The 9340-nt window shown below is 41.3% G+C and overlaps 1 protein-coding gene across 2 annotated transcripts in view; it reads right to left on the reverse strand.

Moving 5' to 3' along the window:
* LOC118005213 (adhesion G protein-coupled receptor E4-like) overlaps positions 1 to 3005 on the reverse strand; it is a 54062-nt gene extending 51057 nt beyond the window's left edge. For both annotated transcript variants that reach the window (XM_034997023.1, XM_034997021.1), the window contains exon 1: positions 2835 to 3005. The gene's annotated coding sequence lies outside the window, so the exon portion shown is untranslated. The remainder of the gene's footprint in view (positions 1 to 2834) is intronic.
* Between the last annotated feature and the right edge of the window lie 6335 nt (positions 3006 to 9340).

Genomic DNA, 9340 nt, shown 5'->3' on the forward strand with positions numbered 1-9340 from the left:
TGGAGATGGTGGTGATGGTGGTGGTGATGGTGGAGACAGTAGTTACAGTGATGACAGTGGTGGCCATGGAGGTCTCCCATTCCTCTTTCCTGACTCCAGTTATAACCATGACTTTGTGTTAAGGACTGACTGATCCATTTTCAAGTGGTGATGAGAATTAACAGGGTCCTGTGAAGCTCCCCCCAAAACAAAGTAGTGGCCTGAGAAATCCCATCCCAGAAAAATCTCTTACTCCCGATGGCCTGAACAGGCTAGTCACACATTATGTATTGGTATCTAGCATGTAAATCAAATTTTGCTACAGATACTTCTCTTAGCCTTCTATTCTCACTTCCTAAAAACATTCATGGACCTTCTGTGGTGGGCCAAGTCCCTTACTAAGTGCTTTGACATTATTGTTTCATTGAAAGCTCACAATCACCTTATTAATGTAGATCGAATAATATCTTCCCACTTTTCAAATGATGAAATTGAGACTCAAAGAAATTCTATCATTTCCTCCAGGTGATGCTGCTAGGAAAAGGCAAAGCTAAGATTTGGAAAAGTCAGGCTGGATCCAAAGCCTGCGTATAACCACCGGACCAAGATCCTAAGCCCCAATGCCTCTTAGGTGCAAAACTGTAATAAGAATAAGCAAGGCCATTTTGGAGAAGCAAGGAGGACTGTGGAGAACTGAAAACCCTGGGCTCTATCTAGAGAGCAACTTTTTCCCCAAATGCAGAACCATTGGGCCACCAGCTTGCAATCTCTGCAGTGGACAATACTGCCTAATTGCAAATCAAAATCTGTACATGGGCATCTTCGAGGACTTATACTTGGTCACTTCCTGGATGCACTCCCCTCTCTCAGCATACATTTCCCTGTTTTGATTCTTGGTTCTCTTCTCTTCCAAAAACCCATTATAGAATATACTGCAAAGAAATTGTACCCAGGGGCACCTGGCTGGTTCAGTAGGTAGAATATGTGACTCTTGATCTCAGGGTAGTGAGTTAAAGCCCCATGCTGGGTACAGAGATTACTTTAAAGGAATTTTTTAAAAAAGAAATTGTGTCTAGATGAGGATGATTCAGAGGCCTCTTTGGAAACTGGTTTAACTAAAGTGAGTATTTTACATGAAAGAGGGGATAATGTTTTTCAGAAGTGCCGAGACCTCTAGCAATGCTGATTTGGTCTTTTAGCTTTTTAAAATTACTTTATTGAGGTATGATTGGCATGTAAAAAGCTGTACATGTTCAATGTGTACAACTTGATGAGTTTGGACATAAGTACACACCCATGAAACCATCACCACCATCAAGATCATAAAGATATCCATCACCTCTCAAAGTTTCCTCCTGCTCCCCTGTGGTTAGTCGTGTCTGTGTGCAGAAAGAACATTTAACGTAAGATCTACCCTTTCAGCAAATTTTAAGTATACAATTACAGTATTATTAGCTATGGGTGCCATGTTGTCTAGTACATCTCCGGAACTTATTTATCTTGTGTAACCAAAGCTTTGTACCCTTTGACCATCATTTCCCATTTCCCCTAACCCTTGGCAACTACCATTCTACCCTCTGCTTCTGTGAATTTGAGTACTGTAGCTCCACATGTAAGTGAGAACATACAATATTTGTCTTTCTGTGTCTGGCTTTCTTTACATATCTAGCAAGGCTGACTTGGAGAGATTTTTGACCATGACACACGGTAAGAAATACATCAGACAGAGAGAGAGAGAACTCAACCAAGTTTCACAAATCAATATGCTGTATTTGATATTTTATGATTATACTCCCTTTAATTTATTTTAAAATGCTGGTTATTACCCAGCAAGCTGGTTTCATGACCCTGCTCCTCGCCTGTGGGTCACAGCAGCTGGAAAAACACTGACCTTTAGAGTAAGTCACTTTGGCCATGAATAAAATATACAATCCTTTGACAGCGAGCCTTGCATTTAACTGTACTGATGGGTTTATCATGGAGGTGTTGCATGTGGTGTGTGACAGTGTTTGTCAATTCACCATGCAACCTCTGTAAACCTATTCCTCTTTCTAGGTCTTGTTTTCTTCATTTTTAATAGCAAATTGGTTCTATGCTACATTTGCCTCAGATTCTGTTTCTTGAAACTTTATTACAGACATACCTCAGATATATTGCAGGGTTGGTTCCCTCAATATAGCGAGTCAAATAAATGTTTTGGTTTCCCAGTGCATATAAAAAAATATGTTTACATTATACTGTAATCTATTAAGTATGCAATAGCATTAGGTTTAAATAAAATGTACATCCTGTAATGAAAAGTTGCTTAGTTATTGAAAAATGCTAACCATAATCTAAGCTTTCAGAGTCATATCACTGATCACAAATCACCAAATATAATAATAATGAAAAGTTTGAAATATCACAAGAATAACCAAAATGTGGCACAGAGACACGAAGTGAGCAAATGCTGTCAGACAAATAGTGCCAGTAGATTTAATTGATATAAACCTTCAATTTGTAAAAAAAATTTTAAAAAGAAATAAAAAGAAATGCAGTATCTGTGAAGTGCAATAAAGCAAAGTACAATAAAACGAGGTATGCCTGTACTTTAATTCACTTTAAGCTTCTTAATACACAATGCATCATCTCTGTCAAGAATGCCAAAGCATTTCAGTATGTTCTGCACCACATAATACACATATTGCCCAAGAAGAAGCTAGAAAATGTTGCCCATATAGCAGTTTTCAAAAACAAAGCAACGGGACATATAAAAGTTCCCCTTGAACATTTTTATAGTACCACATTTTTCTAGACCCAAGATCACACATGAAACATTTTCTATTTTCTCTTGAAATACACTAATCAGTTCTTACCCACAAGATGAAAAGTTCTTGCTTCTTACCCAGTCCAGTAGCTTCTCAAAGCTAATGAAGAAGGAAGTACATCACTTATCTTGAGTTCCACTTTCTCAAGGAATCTTGTGAGTGCACTAGAAGGCTGAGGGTGTTGGTTGGGCAGTTTGCAAAATGCAGAGTCCCTTAGTTCTCTTTTCATGTGGGCAACTTAAATAGTGCATTACATTAGGGTGGATCATATTAAAGTGCCTCAGGGAGTGAATTTGAAAATGCTGACGGTGTTCAGTACAGAAAATCACCTAATGGAGAGTGGTGCCAACTTCTATCTACATCAAGAAAATGGATCAACATTGGGCAGCCTCCTTTAGTTGGTGAACTTCTTAGAAAGAGAGTTGAAGGCCAGACTGTGAAAGAGTGTATCCCACCGTGCCAGTGTTCCTATGTATCATGCACTTCCCTATTAAGGTATCACTTCTCAGTTTACCATCTTGGGAAAACAACATATCCACATTCTTGGACTTTGAGATAGGGTCACCCAACATAATTACACTTATCTACTTGGCTGATGAAATTCTTTATTGGTCCCATTAGCATGGTGTCCTGAAATTTTCTTCTTGTTCATATTAGAAGAATCTTTGTAAGAGCCAGCACAAATATGGCAAACACCCCTTCCCACAAAACCCTAGTTTAACAAGTCCAAATACACACCTAGTAATTTACTCCTTATCTTGGTTTTGTTGCATTTATGAGGCATAGCTTTATTATCCCTGACATAAATATTTTCCTTTTTTGGTGTCTCTTTTATTCTATAAATTAATTAGAGTCAATGCAATAAAATATTCAATCACTTAGATATGGTGTGCAGGCAGTTAGCCACTCCATGTAAGACTCAAAATATTTGTTCCAGGTGATACTCAAAATGTTGCTTTTGAATGACAAGTGAAAGAGGGTGTAGGCCTATCACTGTCAGCTGAGCAGAAGTGAAAAGTGTTTGAATGTTAAACTGAAATTCCTGAATCCAAGAGAAATCCCTGAAATTTTGAGCATTTCATGTGCTCACAGCCTAATTCTGCAAGTGACAGGATATTTGCACAAACAGATGTAAGAATTCCCCTATCTTGGGATGTAGTCCTCCTATGCTGACTCTAGACTTGACTGTGTGGCTGGCTTTGGCCACTGGAACAACAGCTAACAGGATGGAAACAGATTTGAAAAGTGCTTGCATATTGGGGCCTGCCATCTTTTGCTGCACTTTAAACCCCAAGATCATCATGTGAATGAGCCCAAGCTGGTCTACTGTGGGATGAGAGGCAATGTGGAAGAGAGCCAAGGCTCACTCATCAACAATCCACCACTCTGGTTGCCAGCCTTCCAGATGAGGAGTGAGACTATGCTAGATCATCTGGCAACCAGCTAACCTACCAACTGACCACAAATGCATGAACGAGCTCATCAGAAACCAGCCAGGCTAGACTAGACCAGAAGGAATGTCTAACCAACCCACAAAATCATGAACAAAATAATATAGTTGTTATTTTAAGCAAATGAAATTTGGGGATGGTTTGTTATACAGCTAAGCTAACTGATACACATCACAAAGTGGACTGAAAGATGATTTTTACACACATGTTGTCAGGCATGGAACCCTGTGATTTCCCCTTCTAACCACAATTGATGGGACCATGGGTTGGTCCATTCGGCATCAACAATCTATGAGGTGGCCCAAGCAGAGAAATCTACCTTAGAGTACTTCTCCATATTGGGTGCTGACTGGCCAATCAATTCAGCTTGTTTCTTTCTCTCTTGGAGAGTCTGAATGCAAAACCCCAGAGAGGGACACAGATAGACAGTAGAGTGGTCCATGAAACAATGAACAAGCTAAGAAATAACAAAAGCAGAAGCCGTCAGAAGGAAGAATCCATTGATGATCTTTTTCTTTAATCCCTACTTGTTTATCTCACCTCTCCTTGATGGAGCAGTAGACTGTCACCATAACAGAATCCCAGTCAGTTAGGGTTAGGGGTAGGGTTCCACAATCCAAGGGAGCAAATGCCCAATTTAAGGAACAGTTCCATAGGGTCTGGCTGCTTCTCAAACTTTAACAAGCTTGTAACAATTCATTTTGGGTGATTGTGAAAGAATCTGTTTTCCATCCTTCTCCACCCTGCTCTGTGCACAAGGAGGTTGTCCTGTATGGACTGCATTATCAGGCTTCTCTTGTGCTCTGTCTTCCAACCTTTTTTGACCAACAGTAGCTGTAGAAGGAAGGAATAAAGTTGGAGGAGAGAGAGATGGGGATATTCATTTTCCAAGCTCCTCCTTCCCTGCAGGGACTGCACATTTGGGCAGTGGTTAGATTCTTCTGTCACAGGCAAGGCATTTTCCAGGTTCCTATACCTGTTCCATCCCCTTGCCCCTTTAAGATAAGGACTGATAAGAGCTACCCCCTGTTGCTACTCCCTCCCTCCCCTCTCCCCATCCTTTCTTGGTTTCCCTTAGCTCTGCTGTGATATTGTGATTTATAATAAGAAATATATATTTGGCATTCATCCTGCTCTGGCACAGAGCTCCTAAAACCCTTGGAATTTCCTGAGCAATAAGAACAATAGGAGCATCTTTTGTTATAATATTTGGTCTCTTGTGACATTGAAGGACAGTATCACAAGACACTGAAATGGGTAACAAGCCCCTTTTCACCACAACTGGGTTTATGTTAAAGAGGTAACTTTTGGAAAGCACCTAAGGATGGGGGTTGGTTGCCAGGGGAAACCAACCACAAATGGAGGGTTGGAACTTTCTGTCCCACCCCTGACTTCCTAGGAGGGAGGAAGGGTTGAGATTGCCTTCAATCACCAATGGACAATGATTTGATCAAACATGCCTGTGTAAAACCCAAAAGTATGGTGTACAGGGAGCGTCCAGGTTGGTGACATGTGGAGATTTGGGGAGGGTGGTGCACCTGCAGAGGGCGGAGGAGCCCCGAGCCCCTTCCCCACACTTTGCCCTGTGCATCCCTTCCATCTGGCTGCTCCTGAGTCATATCCTTTCATAACAAACCAGTAATCTAGTAATTAAAATGTTTCTCTGTGTTCTGTGAGCCTCACAAATTAATCAAACTTCAAGGGGAAATGGGGACCACCTGGGTTTTTCAGGCTTCAGAGGTGGGGTGAGGGCAGTCTTGTGGGACTGAGCCATTTCACCTAAGGAATCTGACACTATGCTAGTTCCAGGTAGATAGTATCACGATGGAGTTGAATTGTAGAGCACCCAGCTGGTGTTGGAGTCTCACTTGGTGGTGAGAAAAAAACCTCACTCACACACTAGAATTGGGTTCAGAGCCCCCTTTACTTCCCCACACCTGTATAAATAGTCTCTTTGTTAAACCCTCTTCATTTAATTCCTTTGGCAGAGCCACCTGCTTCTCACCAAGCTGCCATCCAAAACACACCCTGGCGCTTACACTGGTTCTACCCATTCTAACCAGAAGCCAAGCTTTTCTTCTTAACTGTCATGCAAGAGGAAACCACATTTCAAGAAAAGAAGGAAATATCATCCTTTACTGACATGTGGACTTGAAACACAAAACACAAATGCCCCTTCCTCTTTTGCCTGTCATTTAACTACTGCTATTTTTTAAAACAGATTTTTAAATATTTTATTTGTTTATTTATTGGAGAGAGAGAGAGGGTGAGTGGGGGAAGGGCAGAGGGAGAAGAAGAGAATCTCCAGCAGACACCACACTGAGTGCAGAGTCCACGTGGGGCCCCATCTTGCAACCCTGAGATCACGACCTGAGCAGAAACCAAGAGTCCAATGTTCAAGTGACTGAACCACCCAGGTGCCCCTACTTTTTAAAAATTTTTAGTTGTTTTTTTTTATAGTACGCTCCGTGCCCAACGTGGAACTCAAACTCACGACCCTGAGATTAAGAGTCACATGCTCTACCAACTGAGCAGCCAGGTGCCCCTTTTTCCTTGTCATTTAAAAACAGTTGTTTCTCTAGGGCACCTGGGTGGCTCAGTCGGTTGAGCATCTGACTCTTGATTTTGGCTCAGGTCATGATCTCAGGGTCCTGAGATGAGCCCTGCCACTGGATCCATGCTGAGCACAGTCTCCTTGAGATTCTCTCTCTGCCTCTGCCCCTCCCCACCACCTTTGCAGCTTGAGTGCTCTCCCTCTCCCTCTAAAAAAAAAAAAAACCCACAAAACAAAAAACAGCTGTTTCTCAGCAAACTTCCCACACTTTGAAATGGTGGTACTCTATAAAAGCATTGGCTGGAAATGGAAAATATGGTGAAGGTGCTCTACCCTGCAGAAAAGAGACACAAGAACCAAGCAGAGCCCAGTGTTTATGCCCTATCAGAATGGCAGTCTAGACTTAACACTAAAACCAGGACTAGTCAGCACCTGGTCTCCTGGAAATCTACTGAACCATTCCCTTAGAATATATAGTTGAACCTTGAACAACCTGGGTTTGAACTACATGGGTCTACTTACACATGGATTTTTATATATAAACAAATACTGTCCAGTACTGTAAATGGATTTTCCTTATGATTTTCTTAATGTTTTCTTTTCTCTAGCTTACTTAACTGTAGGAATGCAGTCTATAATGTATATAACATACAAAATATGTGATAATTGTTTATCAGTAAGGCTTCCAGTCAACAATAGGCTGTTAATAGTTAAGTTTTTGAGGAGTCAAAAGATATGCATAGATTTTCAACTGTGCGGAGTCAAGGAGCCTCCCCACGGAGGATGGAGTCTGATGCAGGGCTCCATCCCGTGACCCTGAGATCATGACCTGAGCCGAAATCAAGAGCCAGACGCTCAACCGACTGAGCCACCCAGGTGCCTGATCATTCTGACTGTTCTAAAAGCCTTTGAACTGTACACTTTTAAAATGGTTGAAATGGTGAATTTTATGTTATGTGACTTTAATCTTAATAAAACATAAAGAAATAAAGAAATCACTTGTCCCATTCAAGTTGAAACAGGGAACAGGGTTGACCTGTTTGGATTTTGGCAAACTCATATTCCTTACCCAGTGGATTTTGTTGGACCTTATTTTCCATAAAATCCAGACAACTTTGGCCTTTGGTTTTACCTTTATGGTGATCATGTAGTGATCACAATGTGTGGGGAGAGCAGGACGCGTTATAATTCATGCAAAAAATATAAATTAATTCCTCAAATTTTATAACTGAAGCTTTCTAAATTTTCTTTTTATTTTATACAGAAATAAAATCACAGGACAAGCTGAGGAAGTTTCAGAATTATATGTAATGCTCTTGAGAAAATTTCAGCATGGACAAGGAGTAAGAAATTATAATTGATAAGACTTGGCAAGATGGGAGAAATACATCCAGAGCAGAGACCAGAGGCCATTTCAGCCGCCCCCACAAACTCCTGAGGAGGGGTTTTCTGAGAAGTAGAGAAGAGGAAGAAACATAATCTGAGATCCTGTGGTCAAAAAGCTAGATACGGGAAAAAAAAAAAAAGCTAGATACGTAAATTGAGCAAGCCCACATTTGTAGCAAAGGCAGATGCAGCTTGAGGGTTTCAAGTCACACACGGTGGATAATTTTATCAAATTTAGGAATTATTCATGAAGTAAGGTCACAGAAATGAGACATTACAAAGATTAATACTGATTATAAAGTGATGGAACATTCAGGGAGAAAAGTGGCAAGTTCTCTCACACATTGTACATTATAGGATTTCAAAGAGAAGGCATCCCCCTCCCAGGATAAGCATTAGAAATGTCTCCTCCTGAAGATTGTCATATTTTTTAAAGATGAAAGCACTTGATTAAAGGTCTATTTGGAAATATAAACACCATTACATTCCAGGCTCAATAAAGCCAAATGATAATGGTAAACAATCCCTAAGATCATTAAGTAAGAGGAAGGTTTTATTGGAATGTCTAAGGAGCATCCTTTGAAACAAACATTTTAAAATGCAGCTCAAAATCGCATTACAATGTGCTGTGACCAAGTATCTACGTGATTAATACAACTTTCTTTTTCGTATTTGGCAGTCATGGGGATGGGGCAAAGTAGTCAATATTGTTGATGTCTGTCATTAAGTTCCTTTTTGGACCAGCTGTCCCTTCTCCAGATTGGCCTCAGCTGAACAGGAGCTGAAGGTTCCCACCACCACAAGGCAGCACACAGCCAATAACTGACTGACACAGGGGTATGAAAGGCTGGTCACCCCGCCTCAAAGGGGGACCGAGGCTGAGGTGCAATCCAGGCATCAGAGCTCACCGTGGGATCTGGCTGAACCCACATCCTTCTCCTACCACATCCTGCTTCCCTCATTTTCTCTTTTCTCAGAGCATTCCATCAATAAGTCATGGGCACCAAAATCCCTAAGTCACCCATTGTCGTTTTAGAAATAGTAGTGTTTGGGGGCGCCTGGGTGGCTCAGTCGGTTGGGCGACTGCCTTCGGCTCAGGTCATGATCCTGGAGTCCTGGGATCGAGTCCCGCATCAGGCTCCTTGCTCGGCAGGGAGTCTGCT

This window comes from Mirounga leonina, unplaced genomic scaffold, assembly GCF_011800145.1.
Source record: "Mirounga leonina isolate KUSES-001 unplaced genomic scaffold, KU_Mleo_1.0 Mir_94, whole genome shotgun sequence".
Lineage (NCBI taxonomy): Eukaryota > Metazoa > Chordata > Mammalia > Carnivora > Phocidae > Mirounga > Mirounga leonina.